The sequence below is a fragment of the Chrysemys picta genome, chromosome 3 (genome assembly GCF_011386835.1).
Source record: "Chrysemys picta bellii isolate R12L10 chromosome 3, ASM1138683v2, whole genome shotgun sequence".
Classification (NCBI taxonomy): domain Eukaryota; kingdom Metazoa; phylum Chordata; order Testudines; family Emydidae; genus Chrysemys; species Chrysemys picta.
In genome coordinates, this window is record NC_088793.1 from 171322431 (window position 1) to 171349005 (window position 26575).

Below are 26575 nucleotides of genomic sequence, written 5' to 3' on the forward strand. Positions count from 1 at the left end.
GGAGAAGTGGAGTGGAGGCACGCCCAGGGGAGCAGGCGGAGCGGAGGTGAGCTAGGGCGGGAGGTCGCGGGGGGGCCTGAAGGAAGCAATGGGGGGGAATGCAGCACGCCCGGGGAGGAGGCGGGGCTGGGGATTTGGGGAAGGGGTTCAGAAGGGGTGGAGTTGGGGCAGGGCCAGGGGTAGGGGGGTCACGAAAAAAAGGGGGGGCGGCCAAAAAATTTTTTGCTTGGGGCGTCAAAAATCCTAGAGCTGGCCCTGTTCCTCACACATTTGAATGTTGGTCCATGGGACATCTCTGGTTTATATGGCAAGTACTTGGAACTCATTGGTTTGGAATGTGCAGTCCCATGGTTCTGTGCTTTTACCAATAGCAGAGCAGGTGGTAATAAGAAATATTGTAGAGTTGTGATTTTTTCTGCATGAGAGGGGAAATCACCTACAAATGGCCTGCAGAAGTCCTATGCAGCCCTTGAGAGCTGCTTAAGCATAATTTGGAGGACTTAAATCAAGCATAGGCCCTCTATGAAGCGATGAACTTCACCCAAGAAGTATATAGTTCCGTCACCCAAGCTAACTGCTAATGAAGAAAACATGGGTAAAGCTTAATAATGACATTTTTTAAATAAATGTTTCTTTTTTTTTTCTTGCACTAACCCAAGGCATCATAGTTGGCAGGATTTCCAGAGAATGCCTTCTGCTAGGGTCTGATTTACTGTGACCTGGGAAATCCTCCTGCTTTTCCTATTAAAATACTATGTAGGGGCCCAATCCTGCTGGAATGGGTTTCCCATCCTACACTAGCTGGGTTGCAGGTAAGTGTGGTCTGAGAGAGGCTGGGAGAATGGAAAATGATGGTGCTGCCTCTTGCCACCTTTGGGGAACAGGCACTGCTGGTTAGAGCTCTGGCTGCATTTCAGTGGGACAGCACACATGGTACTCTGGTACTATAAGTAAGGATTTGTAAGACTGGGCCCTGTACTTCCTAAATCAGGCTCTGACCACCATTTGCAATTATATAAATCCACACTAGCTCCATTGACTTCAATGGGGATTATTCCAAATGTATGGGGTTGGTGGGATTGTAATCTGATCTCAGAAGTATTACAAGCTGTCAGTATCATTCTCAGAACATCACTAATAGGAACACTTCCAAATCCATGCAGTGTTAGTAGGAGCAGAACAGCAAGATTCTGAAAAGTCCTAGCTAGGGTTAACAGTTTGTGTTTTTTAGATTCCCTTTTGAAAGAAGATCAAATTGCCCTTTGAGGAATGAAATATTGATATATGGCCTCTGGAGCTTCAGTGCTATATTTGGAATTACTTTACTGATGTCTGATTTATTCATTATAATTCAGCATTAACATGAATTATCCTTTAGCTACTTTTAGCTCATATTCATTTGGGAGTTTTTGTCTTTGCTAAACATCTCTTTAGCTGTCTCCTTGTCTGTTACGCCCTCACTGGTGTCAGTATCAGGAGATGAGTAGGCTGAACTCCCCCCCCCCACCCCCCCACCCCCAAAAGTAATTTCTCTATGGATTCCTGATATTCCTCCATTTGGAATTTTTTTTAAGTATAGAGACATTAAATAAAGATGCAGCTAGCCAGCCCCAAACATTTAAAAATAAGGAGTCAGGCCCTAGCATCATGAGATTGGCCTAAAGATCACAAAATGTTAAAAAGAACCCTGAATTTAATATTTTTAACTTTTGCCTTCTGGTTTTTAAGCCTTTTCAGTTCATTTCCAAAATTGTCTCTGAATCCCAGAGGACTAAAAACTCTTTTTTCATGAAAGAAAAACTCTTTTTACATGAGATTCTCATGTAATCACAGGATTCAAGAAGCTGAGACTCTGAGGAAAACACCAAATGCCATGAGAGTTATCAACACTGAGGATGCTTTTGGTTTTATAGATACCACATCTAACAGAGCTTTACACGGGTATTTGTGAGAGGTGCCTCTCCCAACGTATTCAAAGAAAATGCACATGCTGTGCAGTGCAGAGTCAAAGCTAAAGTTTGGCTTTGTCAAAGGAATTGACAGTGAGATAACAAGAAGGTTCAGATCAAACCTTCCCTTCAGAATTGGCTGCTTCTAGGGTTCCTACTTCAGCGCACTGTGTAGACCCCCATCTCTAGAGAGCCACCTCCTTTATATATGGAGGGAATAAAGAGCTACCTGCCTCATGGCTGGCAGAACCCAGATAATTCCCTTCCAACAGGATCAACACTTACTAAGAGGCTGGTATGATTCAGTCCAACGCTTGAAGCCTGTTATAGCACCATAACATGTTTTTGTTTTGTAAAACACTGAAAATCAAAAAGGCTTTTCTATTCCTGGGTAAGGGTAAAGGCAAGCTTGCTAATATGTGTGACATTCACTGAGAAAAACTGAGATCTTCCAGAAACCAGAATGCTATAGCTTGTGGGAAATGTATAGGGATTAAAACAAGAGAAGAGATGGACAGACACAGACAAGTTGAAGGTGGTTATTAATGATTTTTTACATTGGGAAGGTCTTGCTTAACAATTCTAATGAACTTCGCTGAAGAGGCAATGAGAGGTGACAAGCTGAGTAGCAGGGCCGCCCAGAGGATTCAGGGGGCCTGGGGCAAAGCGGGGGAGTGGACATAAAAAAAGGTGCCACCCGCTGCAGCGCTTGTACTCACCGGGTGGCACTCTGAGTCTGCGGTGGCAGTGGGTCCTTCACTTGTTCCGCGTCTTTGGCAGCACTGAAGGACCTGCTGCCGAAATGCTGCCGAAGACCCGGAGTGACTGAAGGGCCCGCCGCCAAAGTGCAGCCAAAGACCCACATCGCCGCTGGGTGAGTAGCCAGGGAAGGGATTGTTGGTCAGGGCTCACGGGCAGGGCCGGCTCCAGGCACCAGCCCACCAAGCATGTGCTTGGGGCGGCGCCTGGAGGGGGGCAGCGCGGCGAGGCGCTCTGGCCCGAGAGCGGGGCCGCAACTGGGCTCGCCGCCCTCCCCGCGGCGCTCCGGCCGCTGAGGAAAGCGGAGAGCCCCGGCGCTCTGGCCACCGGGGACAGCGGAGAGCCCCAGCTGGGCTCTCCGCCCTCCTCCTGGTGCTCTGGCCGCCGGGGACTCTCCGCCCTGCTCCCGGCGCTCTGGCCGCCGGGGAGAGCGGAGAGCCTCGGCTGGGCTCTCCGCCCTCCTCCCGGCGCTCTGGCTGCCGGGGAGAGCGGAGCCGCGACCGGGCTCGGCGCCCTCCCCTGCTTTACTGGGGAGGGGGTGGTGGCGGCGGGTGGCTTTTCTGCCTAGGGTGGCAAAAAAGCCAGAGCCTGCCCTGCTCACGGGGCCCCACTTGCCCCTCTCTCTCCCCCAGGCGGCCCTGTTGAGCAGTAGGGACTGAATGTTCAAAAGAGGTTAGGCTCCTAACTTCTATTTAGAATCCTAACTTCCACTGAAACTAACGGAAGTTAAGACACTGTATAGAAGTTAAGAGCCTAACACCTTCTGTGTACTCAGGCTTAGGGTATTGTCTGGGTACTGCAAGGAGTCTTTTAGTACTTTGAGGTCAGATTATAGACTCTAAGGCCAGAAGGGACCATCATGATCATCTAATCTAACTTCTTCCACATTGCAGGCCACAGAACTTCACCCACCCACTCCTGTAACAGACCCAGAACCTCTGGCTGAGTTACTGGAGTCCTGACATTATGATGTAAAGACTTCAGAGATGCGGTGATATAGTTTTGGAGGATATAGTTTAGGGGAATAGCTGCTGCAGTAAGTGTTCAGAGCAAGGAATGTAGTGAGCTTCAGAGATCAGTGTAAGGCTGTCGTCATTAGACAGGAAGAGTGACCTAATGATTAGAGCAGGGGACTGGTAGTCTGGTTATCTGAGTTCTGCTCATGACTCTGCCAGTGTAACCTTGGGCAACTCATTTAACACAGTTACCATATGTAACTGTAGTGGGGTAGTTACCCTGCTCCTGCCCGGAGGGGTTAAAAACAGCTTGATTGGGAAAGCAGCCTCAGCTGGGGCCACATCCCAATCAGGGCCCAGCTGGTCCCTATAAGAGGGCAGTGGGCCAGGAGTAGAGAATTTCTCTCTGCCTCTAGAGAGGGAAGGGCCTGGCTGCTTAGGAGCTCACAGGGTACCTAGGGTGGAGCAGGGCTGGGGGAAGGCCAGAGGAGCTGGGGAGCTCTGGCCTGGAAACCCCCCAGGCTGCAGGCCTTGTTAAAGGCCCAGAAGGGTACTGGGACTACAGAGGGGCAGCCCAGGGATAGGCCAAGGCAGCAGGCCCAACCCCCTCTTGCTAATGCTGAGTGGCCTTTACAGACTGCAGTCTGCCCCAGTGAAGGGAGAAGGTTTGGAATAAACTACTGAGCCTGAATAAGGACTGGTTCTTAGGGATGTTTAAGGTAAATCCAATTATAATATCAAGTATACTCAATGTATGGATCAGACAACCACAGTGACAGTTGTGAAAACTGTGTTTTTAAAAAAAGATAGGTGCTGAGAGAGGGAAAAAAGACATCAGAAACACTTATCATGTAGAGGGAAGGATTTATATGAACCCTATGGCACTGTTCCATCTCAGAATATCAGTAATCAGACACTAGATATCAGCTGACAAGATCTTGTTAGGCCCAAAAACCGAAAAACATGTTTATCTCGGCTTCTGCTTGTTATCCCAGTAAACATGCTTATCTCAGTTCTCACTGTCGTTTCCCATGCATGAAGCTGCACGTATACAGGATGTATAGAAGATATATGGAAAAGGGGAGGGGGTTGGACGGACCCTGGGAAAGGAATGTGAAGGACGGGAAGCTAAACAAATGTATCCTGATTACTACTAGAACTGAATTTAAACAATGCATAGGTTAGCAGAATTTAGACACGCTAAGTTGTTTGTCTCTCTGTATAAAAGAAGCCCAGTTGTGCTTGTAAGGTGTGTTCCTCCCTCTGGCATGAGTCGAGGGGGACACCCGCTCAGCTGACTGATCAATAAAGAACTTGAAGCCGTCTTCTAGACTCCCATGCCTCCTTGGGGTAATTGGGCAGCTCCAGGGGGGAAACGAGCCCATTTGGCTAACAAATGGCGACCACGAAGGGACTTCTCTCCCTGTAGAGGGCACTGACCGACGGCCGAGGGCGATTCCGAGGAGTGGCCACCTCGAGCTGTTGCTTTGCTCGGGCCTCGGATAGTCACAATCGGCCGGGGCGGCTGCGTCCTCTCTGAAGAGAACTCTGAAGGACACGGAAGCAAGACGGCTTCAGAAGGAGGGGAAGTCTGACTGCCGGACGCGGCCACTTCGGGCGGTAAGTGCGTTTACCTCCTGGGTTTGAGGAATAACGCCCCCGAGGTGTGGGTTGGACAGTGGAAATCCCCTAGGCAGCCTGTATACGGGAAGGTATGTTAACATTATTGTAGCTTTGTAAATGTCTTGTTGTTGTGTTTTTGGTTAAAGGGTAAGCAAATAACGGCCAATGAGTAACGTAACTAACTCCACAAGTCCATGAGCCGTTTTTAACAATTATTGGGACTTGGAGCAACCTCAGGGATTACTCTTGTTTCTGGGAGGGGTAATCTTGTTTCTCCTCTTAATGGTGTGTTGGAAACCGAGATTGTAACTGATTAAAGGATCTGTGTGAAAGATGAATGAGTGCTGCTGACAGGTCTGAGGCATAAGCTGACTTCAGCCGCCCCAAGACTCCTGCGAGGGGAAACCCGGTGACCAGGATATCTTGATTGCAAGGGGGGTCAGCCGAACCTCGTGACTCAGCGAATATCTGAGTTAGAACTAGATCTATACCTCTTCCCCCTCTTGATACCTCTGTCTCAGAAAACTCTGGGTAAAGCATAATGGGGTCCGGACAAAGCACCTTCTCCTGGACACCCCTGGGATGTATGCTGGATAACTGGAAGGCGTTTAGACGCCAGGCTAATTATGGAATTGTATTATGTAAAGACAAGCTTGTAAAATTCTGTACTCTTGAATGGATGACATTCGGGGTGGAATGGCCCGAGGGAGGGACGCTCAAACCAGGGGTTGTACAAGCAGTACATAGCATTGTGACCTGGGATGGGCATTGGGACCAATATCCCTATATAGATATTTGGCAGGACCTTGTGGCCAATCATCCCCCATGGTTGCAAAAATGTAGATCACAAACTATTAAAACCTTAATGGCCCGTGCCCCTGTTAGGAAACCCTGTTTCCCTGTTAAGAAATTTTGTCTGCGGGCTGTGATTCCCTCTGCCCTTGAGGGTAATCTCACTATGGTATATGTTCCCTTTACCACTAGTGATCTATATAATTGGAAGTAACAGAATCCCCCATTCTCGGAAGAAAGGGGCCCACGTTTTAGCCATGGCCCAAAGGAAAGGATATGAAGAAAGGGGGGACAAAGTTAAGGGACGGCCAGGGCCACCGGGGAAGGGGCGGGGCCCCTGCCTGGGTCGAAATCAGTGCGCTATCTGTAGGAAAGAGGGGCACTGGAAGAATGAATGCCCCCGGTGACAGGCCATGGGAAAGGAACGTAAAGATAAAACCCCGTCCCTTCCTATCCTCTACAACAGTACAGGACGTTCAGGGGAGGAGTCTTCCCCATAGGGGGGTCGGGGAACCCAGCGGCCCCTCCTGACAGCACAAGCTGCCAGCCTGGATCCCACAGTAAAAATTAAAGTGGAGGGCCGCCCAATTGAAGCCCTTATTGATACTGGGGCCACTCTTAGTTTGCTCCCCCTTAATAAGGCTCCCCGAGATAGAGCTCGGGGACGTGCCATAGTCCAGGGGATAGAGGGACAAACTACAGCTTTGGAAAAAACTTTGCCTCTCCTAGTAAAAATAGGGGACCGTCAAATTTCCCATCAGTTTGTTTGCAGTCCCTCCTGCCCCATAGCGCTGCTCGGACGAGATATCCTCACTAAATTACAGGTGGAGATCTCATTCGATAACGGGACAATGGAAGTCAGAATCCCTAAGCAACAAGCCTCTAATTACCAGATGGCTCTCATAAATGCTAGAGATCACTCCCTGGAATGTAAGGGAAGTGATGGAAGCCAGCTGGGGTGTGTGTGTGTGTGTGTGTAAATCCCAAGGTCTGGGCAAAGGAAGGAGGCGTGGCCCGAGCCAGGAATGCTACACCAGTGCATATTTCCCTTAAGGAGGGAAGCAGCCCAGTCCGAATTCGACAATACCCCCTTAAGCTAACCACTCGGATCGGGTTAAAACCCCTGATTCAAAAGTTTTTGCAGTGCGGGTGGTTAAAGGAAGACACGTCCCCATACAATACTCCAATAATGGGGGTGCCTAAGCCTAATGGGCAGTATCGGTTGGTCCAGGACCTAAGACAAATTAACAAGTTAATAGCAGAGACTGTTTGCCTTTGAGTGGGAGGACCCAGATACCCACTACAAAGCTCAATAACTTTGGACCGTTGTCCCACAAGGACTTACCTGTGCACCCGAGATTTTTGGCAGCCAGTTAAAAAGGGACCTCACCCCATTCCTGGCTAAACACCCTTCATGTAACATAGTTCAGTGCTGCGATGATCTGCTCTTGAGTACTGAAACAGAGACAGTCTGCAAGGAGCAAACTGTAGAGCTCCTCAATCACCTTGGGGTACAGGGATATAAAGTATCAAAGGAAAAAGCTCAGTTGGTTAAGCAGCAGGTCACCTTCCTTGGATACCACCTCTGCCAAGGGAGTCGCAGTTTGGGTAAAAAAAAAAAAAAAAAAAAGAATCCAGGTTATACTTAACAGCCCTTAACCCCGGCACCCCCGAGAATTAAGGGCTTTTCTGGGATTGACTGGCTTCTGTCGACTCTGGATCCCTGACTATGGGGGAAAAGCCAGACCACTATATGAGTCTTTGACTAAAGAAGGTCTACTCCACTAGAAATGGACCAGGGAAATGGAAAAAGCATTTCGAGAGCTTAAAGAAGGCTTGGTTCAGCCTCCCGCTTTAGCCCTCACAGACTCCCGGAAACCATTCACCCTATACGTTCCTGAAAGAGGAGGGGTGGCAGCTGGAGTCCTGTGCCAAAGGTCAGGGCCAACCTGGCGACCCATTGGATACTATTCGAAGGTCTTGGACCCTGTCGCCAAGGGGTGGCCTGCCTGTTTATGGGCCGTTGCAGCAACCGCTCTCCTTGTACAGGAGGCTGAAAAGTTTACCCTGGGGGGGGGACACTGAGGTTGTGGTTCCCCACGGGATGCCTCAAATACTGGGGACAGGCGCTGGGGAAAAGCATCTAAATCCCAGTCGACATACCAGATATGAGGTAGGGCCCTTGCTAGCCCCTAACTTAACCTTTAGAACAGTTAGTTCCCTCAACCTAGCTACCCTATTGCCTGACCCTTGGGTTTCCTATGAGACCAGCCCCACTCATGACTGTATTGAAGTCTTGCAACAGGTATCCCAGGCACTCGGTATACAATGGAAGTTGCATACACCCTGGAGGCCGCAAAGCACGGGACAGGTGGAAAGAATGAATAGAACTCTCAAGGATACCCTCACTAAACTATGCACAGAGTCTAGTTTAAAGTGGCTTGATGCGTTACCACTCGCCCTTACCCGCATTCGAAGGGCCCCACGTAAGGGTCTTAAGCTTTCACCATTATCCTGGGGTTCCGGGAGGATGTAAACTGGGAAATGGGGAAGGACTCCTTATGGAAACAGGTCTCTGGGTTGCAGTCTGTTTTGTTACAGCTGCATCGACGCGGTGCCCTTTCAGGCCCTTTCCTTGGACCAGCCCGTGTACCCGTTCCAGATCGGTGATCAGGTCCTCGTCAAGAAGTGGAAGCGTGACCCCCTTACACCACGGTGGGACGGCCCGCACACTGTCTCGCTCATCAGCCAAGCTGCAGTCAAAGTTCTTGGGAGTGACAAATGGACACACTATACGCGGGTAAGGCGGTTTCTGAACCCTAACCTGGAGACTGAACTAGCGGAAGAGGACACCAGCCCTCTGCCCGCCCCGGCTCCGGACGCCCGGGGTGGCACAGGTGAAGACTCCACCTGGGAGTATCAGTACTTGGACGGACTAAAGGGACTGTTTAGAAAAAGATAATGAAATTATTGTTAATATCTTTGTTTATGTGCTTCCACCACTATTATGGTTGGGAAAATAGGTTTTTACAGCTGGGGGAGACAATAGCAAAATCCACTAACCTCAGTAACTGTTGGGTGTGCGGAGGCCCAGGGGAGTTAAATGAATGGCCTTGGGTAGCCCAGCCGGTACAGCCCAAATGGTGGCTCAGCAATTTGAGTATAATCCACGATGGAACGGGGGTTTGGACTGAGGATAGTAGCCCCTGGCGACTGTATTCTTCTGGAATGGGTATTCTCTGCCTTAATCGGACAAGGCGGGGAGTGTACTTGGGAGAAAGCAAGTGTGATTGGACTCTATCCCCAGGGTTTGATTGCTGGGACCCTTATTGTCATCTGTATGACTGCTCTAAATATCAGGGGCAATGGAACCAGACCCATGTGAGGCTCACCAATAATAGTTGGGTAAAATGCTCCAAACAATACTACCCTACGGCCGAAGGTTGCAGGGCGGTAGGACAGGATGGGTTCTTTGACGCCCTATTCACAAGTTGCCAGGTAGACAATACCACTAGCAAGGACCACATGGTACAGTGGTTTCAAATGGGCATGGCAGAATAAGAATGGAACTCGAGTATGGGGTTTTAAACAATTCTGGTCTAGCACCAATCAGCCAAAATGAGGCTGCGATTGTGTCTGGAAAGCAGGAGCTGGGGCGTGGAGATGTGATTATTGCAGTTCAGCTAATGGAATGGTAGGGGGACCTTTAGGGCCAGGTAATCCTTTATATTTTGACCATCTAAAGGACGATGAGAATGAGGAAACCTGGAATGGCCCCTTTGCTAATGGAACCTGGGCTCTAAAGGGCCATTATTGGATCTGCGGGTCCTATGCCTACTGAAGATTGCCTCCAAATTGGTCTGGGATATGTTATGTTGGATATATAAGACCCTTGTTCTTTTTATTACCCCAGATGCAGGGAAATAAATTGGGAATTAAGGTGTATGATGATTTAATTAAAAAAAGGTGGTTCATGGATTCCACCCTGAACGCTGGAAGCTCCCAAACATGGGGGGCTCAGGAGTGGCCCCCTGAGAGAATTATAAAACATTATGGTCCAGCTACATGGTATCCTAATGAGTGGATCTCAGGGGCAAGGGAGCCCATTTACAACTTGAATCGGATAATTAGGCTGCAAGCCATTTTAGAAATAATAACTAATCAGACGGCTGCAGCTCTTGATCTTTTGGCCGATCAGTCCACTCAGATGAGGAATGTGCTCTACCAGCACCATCTAGTTCTTGATTATTTGCTGGCAGAAGAAGGGGGAATCTGTGCAAAATTAAACTAATCTAATTGCTGTTTACAAATAGATGATAATGGAAAGGTGGTAAAACAGCTAACAAAAGAAATGAGGAAGCTAGCCCATGTCCCGGTCCAAACATGGGGTGGGTGGAATATGGACTGGTTCACGTCCTGGTTACCGCAACTGGGATGGCTCCAAGAAGGCCTTCTTCTCTTTGTACTTTTTATTACAACCCTATTAACCCTAGCTTGCTTTGCTCCCTGTGTAGTTGCATTAGTCCGACGAATGGCTAATCAAATTATACACCAACAAATGATGGCCCTATACCAGCCGGTGAAGGCTGAGGATTGGGGGCCATAAGGCTCTCAAAATGCTTTTTAGGGGGGAATCTTGTTAGGCCCAAAAACCGAAAAACATGTTTATCTCGGCTTCTGCTTGTTATCCCAGTAAACATGCTTATCTCAGTTCTCACTGTCGTTTCCCATGCATGAAGCTGCACGTATACAGGATGTATAGAAGATATATGGAAAAGGGGAGGGGGTTGGACGGACCCTGGGAAAGGAATGTGAAGGACGGGAAGCTAAACAAATGTATCCTGATTACTACTAGAACTGAATTTAAACAATGCATAGGTTAGCAGAATTTAGACACGCTAAGTTGTTTGTCTCTCTGTATAAAAGAAGCCCAGTTGTGCTTGTAAGGTGTGTTCCTCCCTCTGGCATGAGTCGAGGGGGACACCCGCTCAGCTGACTGATCAATAAAGAACTTGAAGCCGTCTTCTAGACTCCCGTGCCTCCTTGGGGTAATTGGGCAGCTCCAGGGGGGAAACGAGCCCATTTGGCTAACAATCTTGATGGGAGAGCAATGAATGTGGCAGGAATGTCTTTGTTGCTCATTTTTGGTGTACTGAAAACATTTTCCCAAGTCAGATACTCAATTTCACAGTATCCAAAACAGAGAATCAAATTTGTAATACAAGATGAGACTCTTTTTTAACTCAGGAGGGCAAATAGTCACTGATATTCAAAATAGGATAAATGTTCAGCATAGGTATTACACATCCAGAACTAACCCTCCCCCCAACATCATTATCACAGACAAGCCACGCCCTTCCTGAAAGGAAAAACAAACACAGATACGATCTTCAAAAATGCACAACTGACATGACTTTTGTCATGCTTCCCTTTTTCTGTCTTGTCTATTTAGGCTGTAAGCTTCAGGGTGGGGTCTGTCTCTTATGATTGTACAGAGACCAGCACAATGGGGCTTTGCACCACAGAGCTGTTGGTTTTTATTTATAATTCAAATGAAGCAGGATGCTTTTCCTGTAAAGCTCTTTTCTTAATACTTGAACCCCAAAGCCTGAGCACAAGGAGAGGACTAACTTTATTTTTCTCCAAGAACACAGAGAATCCTGATGCAAGAGCCCTATGGGCATGCAGATATGCTGATATATACCTAACCTGCATGCTCTGTATGGTATGGAATACAGAAAAGGCTATTCTTCTATAAGATGTTTAGGGATGTGGTCCTGTAGTCCTTATGCAGGCAATGCCTTCATTGAAGACAATGGGAACTGTGTGAAGAGTACTGGAATATGCCCCATGGACAAATCCTGCCTCCAGTGCACAGCCTGACAGGCAGAGGTGTTCCCTGTGGGAGCCAGGGGGAAGGACTACACCCTGGCAGTGGAGTTGTTCTCCAGCTAATGATCCTGCTTTCTCTGCTCGTGGTGGGCAATGGCCAATAAGTAGGCACAGATGTGGCTGCACATTGTGCAGTGCACAAGTTCTGACTTTGCTCCTCCCTAGATCAGACCAATCTTCCCTTTGCCTTCCATGATAATGCCAAGAGAGCTCCCATGGCTGCATGGAGAAGGCTGACATCCCCTGAGCAAGCCCCTACATCTTGCCCCCTCTTCCAGTGCAGCAGAGGAAAAATAGAGAGTTCCCCTCACTAAAAACACACAGGGTCAGATCCTCAGCTGATGTAATTTGATATAGTGCCATTGAACTCAATACTTATGCTGATTTACCCCAGATGTGGTAGTGTCAGTTGCAGATGTCACTCATTTCGTCCAAGTTGGCCCCTTAAATTTTTGTGACTAGTTCCATATCCTTTGCATTATTTGTGCATGGTGCTTTGCCATTGTTTGAGCAAATAAGAAGGTGAGGGGATGTATTGTGAGCCCCACAGAGAATACTTGTTTCCAGGAGCTTTTTACTTTAACTGTAAAAATCTGCCTTTCCCTCTGCAAAGCTAACTTTGTTTGAATAATAACCCTTAGCAGAAAAAGGACATCTGTTCAGGCCTTCCACAAAATGACAGTAATGTCAACTTAATGGAGAGAACTTCTGGTAGGAGACTAGTATGCTTTCCTGAATACATTAATGCTATGCAGTTTTAATGGAGCCCTGAAATAGATGTGCGAATTAAAGGGAATATTAAAACCAAGTTACTCTGTAGAGCTTTACTTATTGCTATAAAATTCCCTCTCTCAGCTGTCTGTGTAAAGGTAAACTGCTTTTTTTATGTCTATAATGATCCCTATAGAGTGCAATGTCAGTCCTGGCCCATTGTAAATTACAGCAGCCCTAGGTTGAATCTATGCCGTCTGGCTATGTTCCCCAAGGGGCCATCTGCCAGGTGGGGATTGTGGTATGTAGGACTGTGCCTTTGAGGGCTAAATTTCCCAGACAGAGCCAGGGCAAAGTGTAGTGAAGTTCTTGTTTTGCACAGCCCAGTTAGAACCAGAATGAACCAGATCTGTTGCAAGCACTGAGGGCTTGTCTATGCAGTATGTCAATGCATACTCCAGGAGTGTGATTTCTAAAGTTCACTAACATGTTGTGCATTAGTTGATCTGTGTAGATCCTGGCGTGTACTAAAGGTTCCCTACTATGCTTTAATGTACTTCAAGTGCCCTAGGGAACCTTTCGTGCAGGAGTTCTCAACCTTTTTCTTTCTGAGCCCCCCACCCCTCCAACATGCTATAAAAACTTCATAGCCCGCCTGTATCACAATAACATATAAAAGCCAGGGCCTGCATTAGGGGGTAGCAAGCAGGACAGTTGCCTGGGGGCCCCACACCACAGGGGGTTCCACAAAGCTAAATTGCTCAGGCTTCGGCTTCAACCCTGGAGGGCAAGACTTGGGGCGGCGGGGCTTCGACTTTCTGCCCTGGGCCTCAGTAAGTCTAATGCCAGCCCTACTTGGTAAACCCCCTGAGACCTGCTCGCGGCCCCCCAGAGGGCCTCGGGCCCCTGGTTGAGAACTGCTGCTTTAGTGAATGCCAGCAGGGTCAACGTGGAATGATTAATATGCAACACATTAGTGTGCTTTAGAAATACCCCCCCCACCACCCATAGTGTGAATTATGTCACTACGCAGATAAGACCTTAATGACCACTGGACAACACAAGAATTGCTGTAGCATGCCTACTTCCCGTGTCCCCTGGCCCCCAAATCCCCACTACAATGGAGGCTGTGGTGGGAGATGATGTAGGGGCTGGCTACACTGGCTCTACATCCACTGGGGCAGGTGGTGAGGCATGCTGGCTTCTAGCCCAATATTTATAACTAATTTAGCCCCCTTTTAGTTAGCAAATTATTTCTGAACTGCTCCAGTTCCTGCTAATGTATTGGTGAGTATTTATTTGCCAGATACTTTGGACAAATAACTGTTTGAACTTACATGCATCTTTGTGACTCTCTTGCACCCAAATTGCAATGGACTTAGGCCATATCTACACTACCATTTATGTCGGCAAACCTTATGTTGCTCAGGGGTGTGAAAAACCACCCCCCTGAGCAACATAAGTTTCTCTGGCATAAGTGGTAGTGTGCAAAGCGCTGTGTCGGTGAGAGAACTTCTGTTGCTGACATAGCTACTGCCACTCGGCAGAGGTGGTTTAATTATGTCAAGGGAGAGCTCTTTCCCATCGGCATAGAGCGGTTACATGAGAGATCTTACAGCTGTATCTGTTTCTAGTGTAGACACAGCCTTGGAAGAAATGCTCCATAGCATTTGGCTCTCTGTCTCTTTCATGAGCGTGGCTCATGGACTATAACTAGAGAAGGTAGGCAGTTATTTTTGCTATATAATGTTATCTCTTGAGAAGCATGATACATTTCCTATAATAAAACAGGACCTGGTTCTCCGCTCAGCCACTATAGAGGAGAGACACAACAGTTTATCCAGCCTCAGGGAATATCCCCAGTACCGGAGTGGTGTTTGTGGAGTTAGTGCTGTACCTAATCATCTCCATGGACTTTTCATTTAAGAACTGCACACTTACATGACTTTCAGTAGTTGCCATAGAAATCCACACAGCATGAACCTGCTTGACTAAGACCTCATGTCAGATAATTTCAAACTGGATAATTTCTATTCTTTTCCCAAACACAAGGTCAGACACCCAAGTGGGGGCAGGTAAGAAATGAGATATGTAGGTGGAAGAGCTACTTGCCCCTTTCCCAACATCTTTTTCTAAGGACTTTGACGTAGGGTAAATGAAAGTCAGATCCTAGGGACTATGTTTATTTGAAGACAACTCCATAAATGAATTAAGGAAGCTAGTTTTAACTCCTAATTCCCTGAAACATTATTTTCTTGAGTTGTACTTTTACATTTCTGTTGCACTTCTATAAAAATGAACATGGGTCACATTATTGGTATCAAATTCCTTCCTTTTATATTGCCTCTTCTCTAACAAATCTGATCCAACTCCTACTGAAATCAGTGGCAAAACTCTTATTGACTTCAGTGGTGCAAGATAAACCTTAAAGGTGGAAAAACCTCAAATTATCCTAAGTACCTATTTCAGACACAGAGGAATTCAAGAGAGTTAACCAAAGTAATTCCTTTGGACTTAATCATTCAAGATTTAATTACAAAGCACTCAAACAGATTCCAAAAGGACAAGAATTAGTTTCTTAATTGTATTTTCATTGCTGTGCTAACTTGTGCTCTAGAGCGTGGAGCTAGGATTCTCAGTGGTGGCAGATGACAGAACAAGGAACAGTGTGGGAGGTCTAGGTGGGATATTAGGAAAAACTATTTCACTAGGAGGGTGGTGAAGCATTGGAATGGATTATCTAGGGAGGTGGTGGAATCTCCATCCTTAGAGGTTTTTAAGGCCCAGCTTGACAAAGCCCTGGCTGGGATGATTTAGTTGGGGTTGGTCCTGCTTTGAGTAGGGGGTTGGACTAGATGACCTCCTGAGGTCTCTTCCAACCCTAATCTTCTATGATTCTGTGTCCAGCCAGTCAGTCTCCTTAAGGTCTTATCATCCTGGAAGCTGTCACTTTTCCATTGAGCAAGGTTAATAGCTTCTAGTAGTGCTGCAAAGACCAATGTAGCTGTAACCAGAGGTTTCATAATAGAGTAATATTTAGGCTGCTTTAGTTTTGTCTTGTATTGGACTTGCAATTAGAGTAAAGCTACAACTCACAGGACATTAGAAACAGCACATTTAATTTGATGTACCCTGTGTTTGTTTAATCTAATTTGTCTCCATGTGTGAGCTTTTTCAACAATTATGTTGTTGTTTAGCTCTGTGTGTGTGTTGGGGGGGGGGGTAAGAAGAAAGGGTTCGAGCCAAATTCTGCTCTGTTACTGTAGTGTAAATCTAGGGTAACACCATTATGACGGAGCAGAATTTGGTCCAATATAGATACAAAAGAAAATGTTTCATATGGAAAATAAATAGTTTAATGAAACACTACAATGATGTGCAAATACTTGTAGAAAATAAACCAAGAAGCCCAGTTTCTCAGAATATTTTATTCCATTTCTGCATGTGTGTGGTTTTTTGTTTGTTTGTTGGTGTTTTAAACTGAGTGAATCTTGATGCCTGTGAAAAATACCAGTTCTAGTGAGCAAGGAGAGCTGAAGATGGCTGTTCCCTGACCCATGTGAAATATAATTTGTTTATATCAGTCCAGTTCCCAGGAGACAGTTGTCCACATAATAGAAACCTGGCACACTTGTTGACAGTCTCAGCTGAGAGATCCATGATCAAATGAGCATGGGGATAGTACTAATGGTGGGTCCCTCCTGGTCAGATGGAGGCCCATTGGTAGGTGTGGGGAAGCTTTCACTGCCACTGAGGGTATGTCTACACAGGGATAAAAACCTACGGCTGGCTCGGGTCAGTTGACTCGGGCTTGTGGGGCTCAGGCTAAAAATTGCTGTGCTGTTCAGGCTTGCGCTGGAGCCCAAGCTCTGGGACCCTCCTCCCTCCCAGATCTCGGGCTCCAGTCTGACCCTGAGCAGCACAGCAATTTTTAGCCCCACAGCCCAAGCCCCTCGAGCCCAAATCAGTTGACCTGGGCCAGCCACAGGTTTTTTATCCTATGTAGATGCATCCTTAGAAGTCCACACTGTCTGTTCTGTGGATAAAAAAAGGACTTCCCTCTCCAAGGCTGTAAGTCTGGCATCTTTCACCAGCACTGTATTCACTTTTAAAACTGTGTGTGCATAGGCTCCCATGCCAGGCTTTCTGAGCCTGCATCTTGCTTCCCTCTGAAGGAGTGGAAGCTTGCAGGGAGAATTAATGCTGCTGTGGAATACATTTTTTTGTTTGCCTTGTTGTAGCTTTGTTGCTCCCAGGATGTGGGAGAGACAAGGTAAGTAAGTTAATCTTTCACTGTAAATTTCTTATAGGTTAAACCACCTCCTGCCCCTACATGGCATATTTCTAAGGTTCAGAGGTCCTGTAGGTGGAGCACCCTGCAGTCACCTTGCCAGGCTGCTCAGCAATGTTCCCTGCTTTTGCTCTTGTCTGGCAATGTGGATGGAATGCATCCAGCCCCCAGAGAACACATAGGTAACTGCTCCATCAAAGCACTTCAAAATACATCCCATGTCTGCCATAAATAAATATGGCCTTTGCTATCAATTCTTTCTATCTCTTATTATTAAATTATAATGCACCAAATGTGATTTGAGGAAAAAGGTTAAAAACACGTGCTCTGGTATAAAACTTACTGGTACTTAGAGAAACTAATTATTAGCTGAAGATACTCAGAATGCCATATATACTCTGTAACACAAAGTATGGCACACAATGTGGCACCCAAACAGGAAAGAGAGGTAAAGGATTGTCACAGATCCAGAGGATCAGAGCTATGGCCCTATCTTTGGAGCAGTCTCTAGGAGGAACCTTCTCAATGTACCAGACCCTCAAGGGGTCTCACACTTCCTCCAGGGTAAGCCACATGGCTTCACCGTCTCCTTAGACTGGATCTGTGGGTCTGCAGGGCCCCTGCTTCATACCATGAGATCTGTTCAGTGAGTCCATTTGAGACAGACCCCTGATGGAGACTTGTACACTCTTCAGGGATGAATGCACCTCGCTAAGCATTTGCAGTGACATTTAGTGTTAAAACAGTAGTGTTTATTATTAGTAGGGTTTATTACTATGGTTTATAAATCATCTGCCACCAGCAGCCAACACTTATCCCCCATCTCACACCTCCCCAGTCCTTTGATCTCAAATTGATGGAATAAAGTAATGTGAAGTCCAGATCTGTAATTTTATAGTCTTGATTTAACAGTAAAGCTGGTCCAGTAGTACTCAGCAAACAATATGTTGAATTTTGGTCAATTTTTGGTTGTCTCCTTTGAAAATCAATACAAATTTTACCAAATGTATTTAGTATTTGAAAATGTTTGCTGCAGAGTAAATAATGAACAATAGGAATCTTCATGGGTTTTCTGCAAAATGTCTAGGCTTGTTTTTATTTTGTCATTTCAAATTTTTCACCAAATCATATGTGTTTTTCTGGTCACTGAATAGATGACCTATGCCCTCTAAACTGGAAACATACCTGAAAGAGACTCAGTCTCATAAGCAAACTAGGGAAATGTGGTCTAGATGAAATTACTATAAAGTGGGTGCATAAACGGTCGAAAGAACATTCTCAGAGGGTGATCAATGTTCACTGACAAACTGAGAGGATATATCTAGTGGGTGCCAATGTTCTGTCCTGGGTCTGGTGCTGTTCAATGTTTTCAGGAATGACTTGGATAGTGGGGTGGAGAGTATGCTTATGAAACCTGTGGATCACACCAAGTTGGGAGGTTTGCTAGCACTTTGGAGGACAGGACTAGAATTCAAAACTACCTTGACAAACTGGAGAACTGGTCTGAAATCAACAAGAGGAATTTCATTAAAGACAAGTGTAAAGTACTGCACTTACGAATCAAAAACCAAACGCACTAATACAAAATGGGAATAACTGGATAGGTGGTAGTGCCGCTGAAAAAGATCTGGGGGAATATTGTGGATCATAAATTGAATGAGTCAGCAATGTAATGCAGTTATCTAAAGGGCTAATATAATTCTGGGGTTTATCAATAAGGGTATTCTATGTAAAGCGTGGGAGGTAATTGTCCCACTCTACTCTGCATTAGTGAGGCCTCAGTACTGTGTCCAGTTCTGGGTGCCACAGTTGAAGAAGGATGTGGAAAAATTGGAGAGAGTCCAGAGGAGAGCAACAAAAACAACAAAAGGTTTAGAAAACCTGACCTGTGAGGAAAGGGTTAAAAAAACTGGGCATGTTTAACCTTGAGAAAAGACACTAGGGGAGAAGGGGCGGGGGACTAGATAACAGTATTCAAATACATCAAGGGCTGTTATAAAGAAGAGTGATCAATTGTTCTCCATAGCCACTGAAGGAAGGCTAAGAAGTAATCAGCTTAATTTGCAGCAAGGAAGATATAAGATAGGTATTAACAAATTCTTTCTAACTATAAAGATAGTTAAGCTATGGAATAGGCTTCCAAGGAAAGTTGCGGAATCTTTATCATTGTCTAACCCATTCTTTAAAATCGCCAATCACCTGTCAGGGATGGTCGAGGTTTATTTGGTTCTGCCTCTGCGCAGGGCTGTGGAGAAGATGAACTCTTGCGGTTTTTTCCAGCCCTATATTTCTATCTTTCTATGACTGTGGCTTTGATTCTCTGCAAAAGAGGGAAAAGGATCAGTTCTCTTGTTTCCTCTTATTGGCCTGATGCAAAACAATGATGTCAATGGCAGTGGATTTTGGATCAGGCCCTTTGTGAATAGCACGGTGTTTTAATTTATCTTCACCTCTAGCACAACTTGTATCTCCCTATGTCACACCTTCAGTTTCCTGTTGTAGGTCCATGCTGGTTCATGGCTGCAAGTGATAATTGAAATCTCTGCTCATTTTCTCTTTCCTACAGTTCCCTGCCCAACTGCTAGCAAGCTCTCCTCCTTTCCAGCCCACAGATGCATTGTTGAAAGACAAGGTCAGTACAGCCAGCAGCACTGAAATGAGCACATGGAGTGTTTAATCAAACAGGTGTATTCACACTTCGAAGCTATTTGTTTTGAATGAGGTAGTTCACCTTCATAGCTTTGGGAATAAGCCAACACCTAAGGGTTTGAATTGAATCCAAGCCCTGTTTATGAAGCTTTTATTTTAGATACATTCAATTTCATTTAACACTCACCAAATCCTTCCCAGACTGAATTGTAAGAATGACCTGGGGGAGGGCGATTGAACTCTGAAAACTCAGTTCAGACACTCACGCTGATGTTAAAATAGTGTTCATCACCCAATAATTGCCCGCTGGGTTTTTCCTGTTTGGACTTTCTTCTTCAGTACAGGAAAGGTCCCCAACAAGTGTAGTCATCCTGTGGTCTGGCAGTAAGTTTCCCAAGAGGTAGACAATCAGTGGTCCTACAGTCTCATAATAAACTTACCAAAGCAGGACTGTGTTTTGATTATCTCCACTGTATATTGTGTGTCTTGGCACACATACAGATGGCACTATTATAATTGATGGAACCTTTGCATCTGATGAAATGTATCCATTCTATTGTTCCTTTTGTGTTTTTTAACTTTTTATTATGGCAAAGTTACATCTTACATTACTTGTTCAGAGTCAAGTTAATAGTCAAAGAACATGCCTAAAAATTCCAATTTGCTGGCTAATGAGCTATCCTCCTCTGAGTACTCTAGAAAGGGTGACCAAATTTCTGAATACCTGTGCTCTTTTTGGCATTTCTCTTGTGTACGTACTTGGCATGGAAGCTGTTCCCTTACAAGAACAGTTTGTATTTTATTCTATCACAGTTCCATAGGAGGAGTGGGTCCAATTTTTCCACCAATGTGCAATACATATCTTAGCTGCTAACACTAAGAAAGGAATTAATTTTGTCATTCTGTTTAAAATGACGATCCTTGACTGGAGCATTAAGTAAGCAGGTTGGGCATCTCTAGGAAGCTGACATTTTGTTATCAAATGAATCTCTTTAATATTTTCTGCCCCAAACCGTCTAATTCCTGGACCCAACTACCACGTGTACAAGTATGTTCCCCTTTCCCCTCAGCACCTCCAATAGAGCACCTCCCTAGTAGCAAAAATATGATGGCCCTTAACTGGAGTCAAATGCCATCTGTAAAGGAATTTGGAGCTTTTATTGAGTCTGCATTTCCTGATCAAAACTTATTTGCTATATCACCAGTTCCATTTTTCAATGTATTGCCATCTTTGGAATTCTTAGTATAAATAGCGCCAAGTCTATTAACTGTAAATGGTTTCAGTTGTTTTTTGTGTGTGTGTTGTTTCCCCCCCCCTTTTAACCTCTTGAAATTATAAATTGAATCTTCAAGCTTTATATTAACATCTGCCAATTTTTAAATTAAGTCTGGCATTACTGGATACTTCAGATCTGTCCCCAAACTATAAAACCTAAAGTACAAGTATTGTACAAGAGCTCTCATCTACTGGAAGTGAAAGGCACAGGCTTTCTGTTACAAGCTTTATATTTTACATGGTAGGCTTTCTGTCTTTTAAATAAACTATTTTTCAATCCAGCAATCAAACAAAGACCTCTTCTGAATGAATGCATTATTGCTCTTGATGAGAAGTATACAATTACAATCATTCGGTTTTACTCTGATATACTGAGAATATCCTCAAATTTTTCATTGCAACTGCAAACCAGGTACTAGCTGTTTCTGAGTAATGGTGGTAATACTTTACATTAATATAGCATCTTTCTGTAAGCAGGGACAGGAACCTGGGGGAATGGTGCTCCCACACTTTTGACCTCATGTGCAATGTATATTTGGGGTCACACTGCATGGTGGACAGAATTTTATTCAGAAATGCACCAGGGGCCACTGCAGTATGGGTGGAGTACCTGCACTTACAAAATGAAGGCTACACCCCTCAGTTGGTCACAAAAGGCTACACCCCTCAGTTGGTCACAAAATTGGAACAGAACCAAGATCTCCTGAGTCCTGACTCTCAGCCTTTTGCTGTAACCAAAATACAACGCTGCTTCCCCAACCAGTAAAACCATACCAAAAATCCACCCCTGCTACTTTTTGCCCCACCCACGAGTCGCCTCAATGGTCAGGTACATGCACTTTTGATTAATTGTTAGAAAATTAGAAATTGTTAGAAAATAGAACCAGGGGCTGCTAACAGGGAGTTTCACAAGGGAGTTCTCCAGGTGAAGGAGGAGCAATACAGCACCCTTTTGGGGTAAGTGACTGTCTGTAGTGTGTGTTTGTTTGTGTTTGAGGGTTACTTGCTGTGTGCTGAGCTTGTGTTTGTCAGTCTGTTTGTTTGTTTTGGTTGTTTGAAGGACCGTGTGCTGTGGCTGGCAGTTGGAAGGTTTGAAAGCTAGAAGCCTCTGGTAAGTGGCTGAGCCTTCATCAGTGGGCGGGGCATTCATACAGGCCAGGGCTTTATAAAGCAGCGCACAAGCGACCAGGGAGCTTTGCGAACAGGGGCTGCTAACAGGGAGTTTCACAAGGGAGTTAGGAAGGGGGCGAGGGTCCCTTGCTGGTTCCATCTGTTTTCTCTTGATTCCCCTTAATACCTATAAAGCAACTACATTCATAACGTTTTGCTTAAACAACCCTTTCAGCTGACAGGGGGCTGCAGACGGGAGTTTGACAGAGGGAGGCTTACGATGGTTAGGAAGACCCGCAACACCTGTGCCAGCACTGCTACTGTCTCCTCCACCTGTGCCTGTAGCCAGACAGAGCGCCTAAGCATGGATGCCTCTACCCAGATCCTGGTGTGGTTTTGCAAAGACTGTAACTTGCAATATCCACTTACTGATATCCAGGCTGGGGGGACCATCCAATGTGAGAGGTGCCTGCTGGTGGAATCTCTCAGGCAGCAGGTGGGAGAGCTACAGGAGGAGGTGGCTAGGTTGAGGAGCATCCGTATCCACGAGCAATTCCTCGACAGTGTCCATGTGGAGACAGCTGAGGTAGCTGTCCCAGTACACAGGACTGCTGATACACCACTGGTGGAGGAGGAGATGGCTCAGGGTGGACACTGGCAGCTGGTTACTTCTGGCAGCAGGCAGCGCTCCACCCTTGCTCCGAACCCTCCTGCCGTGGTTATAGGTAACCGTTATGCTCTTCTTGATACAGGAAAGAAGGAATCACTCCCTACAGTAAAGGAGGAGAAGCCTCGTACCCCTAAGGCTGGAAAGTCTGCTGCCACCACTGCGAATAGGAAACGTAGGGTAGTGGTGGTCGGAGACTCTCTGCTGAGGGGGACGGAGGCGCCCATCTGTCGCCCTGACATTTCATCTCGGGAGGTATGCTGCCTGCCGGGGGCCCGTATCAGAGACGTTACGGAGGCATTGTCGAGGATTATCCAGCCCTCTGACTACTACCCCATGCTACTCATCCATGTGGGCACAAATGATACTGCGCGGTGTGACACTGAGCGGATCAAGAGTGACTACAGGGCTCTGGGAGTACGGGTGAAGGAGTTTGGAGCGCAGGTGGTATTCTCTTCAATTCTTCCTGTCAAAGGTAGGGGCCCGGGCAGAGACAGATGCATCATGGAGGTGAATGCCTGGCTGCGAAGATGGTGTCGCCAGGAGGGCTTTGGCTTCCTAGACCACGGGATGCTATTTGAGGAAGGACTGCTAGGCAGAGATGGCGTTCACCTTTCGAGGAGAGGAAAGACCCTATTCGGCCACAGACTGGCTAACCTAGTGAGGAGGGCTTTAAACTAGGTTTGACGGGGACAGGTGAGCAAAGCCCACAGGTAAGTGGGGAATATGGAGACCGGGGAGATGGGTCGGAAACAAGAGGGAGTGTGGGCTATATTGGCAGAGAGAAAGGAGAGTCAGGACAAAACTGGGAGGAAAGATCAAACCAGTATCTTAGATGCCTATATACAAACGCGAGAAGTATGGGGAATAAGCAGGAAGAACTGGAAGTGCTAATAAATAAATACAACTATGACATTGTTGGCATCACTGAAACTTGGTGGGATAATACACATGATTGGAATGTTGGTGTGGATGGGTACAGCTTGCTCAGGAAGGATAGACAGGGGAAAAAGGGAGGAGGTGTTGCCTTATATATTAAAAATGTACACACTTGGACTGAGGTAGAGATGGACATAGGAGACGGAAGTGTTGAGAGTCTCTGGGTTAGGCTTAAAGGGGCAAAAAACAAGGGAGATGTCATGCTAGGAGTCTACTACAGGCCACCTAACCAGGGGGAAGAGGTGGATGAGGCTTTTTTCAAGCAACTAACAAAATCATCCAAAGCCCAAGATTTGGTGGTGATGGGGGACTTCAACTATCCGGATATATGTTGGGAAAATAACACAGCGGAGCACAGACTAGCCAACAAATTCTTGGACTGCATTGGAGACAACTTTTTATTTCAGAAGGTTGAAAAAGCTACTAGGGGGGAAGCTGTTCTAGACTTGATTTTAACAAATAGGGAGGAACTCGTTGAGAATGTGAAAGTAGAAGGCAGCCTGGGTGAAAGTGATCATGAAATCATAGAGTTTGCAATTCTAAGGAAGGGTAGAAGGGAGAACAGCAAAATAGAGACAATGGATTTCAGGAAGGCAGATTTTGGGAAGCTCAGAGAGCTGATAGGTAAGGTCCCATGGGAATCAAGACTGAGGGGAAAAACAACTGAGGAGAGTTGGCAGTTTTTCAAAGGGACACTATTAAGGGCCCAAAAGCAAGCTATTCCGCTGGTTAGGAAAGATAGAAAATGTGGCAAAAGACCACCTTGGCTTAACCATGAGATCTTGCACGATCTAAAAAATAAAAAGGAGTCATATAAAAAATGGAAACTAGGACAGATTACAAAGGAGGAATATAGGCAAACAACACAGGAATGCAGGGGCAAGATTAGAAAGGCAAAGGCCCAAAATGAGCTCAAACTAGCTACAGGAATAAAAGGAAACAAGAAGACTTTTTATCAATACATTAGAAGCAAGAGGAAGACCAAAGACAGGGTAGGCCCACTGCTTAGTGAAGAGGGAGAAACAGTAACAGGAAACTTGGAAATGGCAGAGATGCTTAATGACTTCTTTGTTTCGGTCTTCACCGAGAAGTCTGAAGCAATGCCTAACATAGTGAATGCTAATGGGAAGGGGGTAGGTTTAGCGGATAAAATAAAAAAAGAACAAGTTAAAAATCACTTAGAAAAGTTAGATGCCTGCAAGTCACCCGGGCCTGATGAAATGCATCCTAGAATACTCAAGGAGCTAATAGAGGAGGTATCTGAGCCTCTAGCTATTATCTTTGGAAAGTCATGGGAGACGGGAGAGATTCCAGAAGACTGGAAAAGGGCAAATATAGTGCCCATCTATAAAAAGGGAAATAAAAACAACCCAGGTAACTACAGACCAGTTAGTTTAACTTCTGTGCCAGGGAAGATAATGGAGCAAGTAATTAAGGAAATCATCTGCAAACACTTGGAAGGTGGTAAGGTGATAGGGAACAGCCAGCATGGATTTGTGAAGAACAAATCATGTCAAACCAATCTGATAGCTTTCTTTGATAGAATAACGAGCCTTGTGGATAAGGGTGAAGCGGTGGATGTGGTATACCTAGACTTTAGTAAGGCGTTTGATACGGTCTCGCATGATATTCTTATTGATAAACTAGGCAAATACAAATTAGATGGGGCTACTATAAGGTGGGTGCATAACTGGCTGGATAACCGTACTCAGAGAGTTGTTATTAATGGTTCCCAATCCTGCTGGAAAGGCGTAACGAGTGGGGTTCCGCAGGGGTCTGTTTTGGGACCGGCTCTGTTCAATATCTTCATCAACGACTTAGATATTGGCATAGAAAGTACGCTTATTAAGTTTGCGGATGATACCAAACTGGGAGGGATTGCAACTACTTTGGAGGACAGGGTCATAATTCAAAATGATCTGGACAAATTGGAGAAATGGTCTGAGTTAAACAGGATGAAGTTTAACAAAGACAAATGCAAAGTGCTCCACTTAGGAAGGAAAAATCAATTTCACACATACAGAATGGGAAAAGACTGTCTAGGAAGGAGTACGGCAGAAAGGGATCTAGGGGTTATAGTGGACCACAAGCTAAATATGAGTCAACAGTGTGATGCTGTTGCAAAAAAAGCAAACATGATTCTGGGATGTATTAACAGGTGTGTTGTGAGCAAGACACGAGAAGTCATTCTTCCGCTCTACTCTGCTCTGGTTAGGCCTCAGCTGGAGTATTGTGTCCAGTTCTGGGCGCCGCATTTTAAAAAAGATGTGGAGAAATTGGAAAGGGTCCAAAGAAGAGCAACAAGAATGATTAAAGGTCTTGAGAACATGACCTATGAAGGAAGGCTGAAAGAACTGGGTTTGTTTAGTCTGGAGAAGAGAAGACTGAGAGGGGACATGATAGCAGTTTACAGGTATCTAAAAGGGTGTCATGAGGAGGAGGGAGAGAACTTGTTCATCTTAGCCTCTAAGGATAGAACCAGAAACAATGGGTTTAAACTGCAGCAAGGGAGGTCTAGGTTGGACATTAGGAAAAAGTTCCTAACTGTCAGGGTGGTTAAACACTGGAATAAATTGCCTAGGGAGGTTGTGGAATCTCCGTCTCTGGAGATATTTAAGAGTAGGTTAGATAAATGTCTATCAGGGATGGTCTAGACAGTATTTGGTCCTGCCATGCGGGCAGGGGACTGGACTCGATGACCTCTCGAGGTCCCTTCCAGTCCTATAATCTATGATTCTATGATTCTATGAAAACAAAGAGAACATCAAACCCTTCAAGTTCACACTTTTGAAATCAGGTTGTGTGATATGCTATTTGAAATAGCTTATTATTGAACATAGATTACGTGGCTTCTGGTTTTTTTCTTCAGTGTGTGTGTGTGTGTGTGTGTGTGTGTGTGTGTGTGATAGCTCAGTGGTTTGAGCATTGGCCTGCTAAACCCAGGGTTGTGAGTTAAATCCT

The 26575-nt window shown here is 45.7% G+C and overlaps 2 long non-coding RNA genes across 4 annotated transcripts in view; both read left to right on the forward strand.

Moving 5' to 3' along the window:
- Window positions 1–26575, forward strand: part of LOC101945115 (uncharacterized) — a 124086-nt gene that overhangs the window by 46518 nt on the left and 50993 nt on the right. For both annotated transcript variants that reach the window (XR_010599917.1, XR_010599918.1), the window contains exon 2: window positions 19540–19605. This is a non-coding gene — a long non-coding RNA (uncharacterized LOC101945115). The remainder of the gene's footprint in view (window positions 1–19539; window positions 19606–26575) is intronic.
- LOC135982520 (uncharacterized) lies at window positions 3189–11102 on the forward strand. Of its 2 annotated transcripts, none has more exons than XR_010599915.1 (2): window positions 3189–5284; window positions 8681–11102. It is a non-coding gene; the product is annotated as an uncharacterized LOC135982520 (long non-coding RNA). The 2 variants fall into 2 exon arrangements; XR_010599916.1 differs by having other exon boundaries at window positions 8706–11102.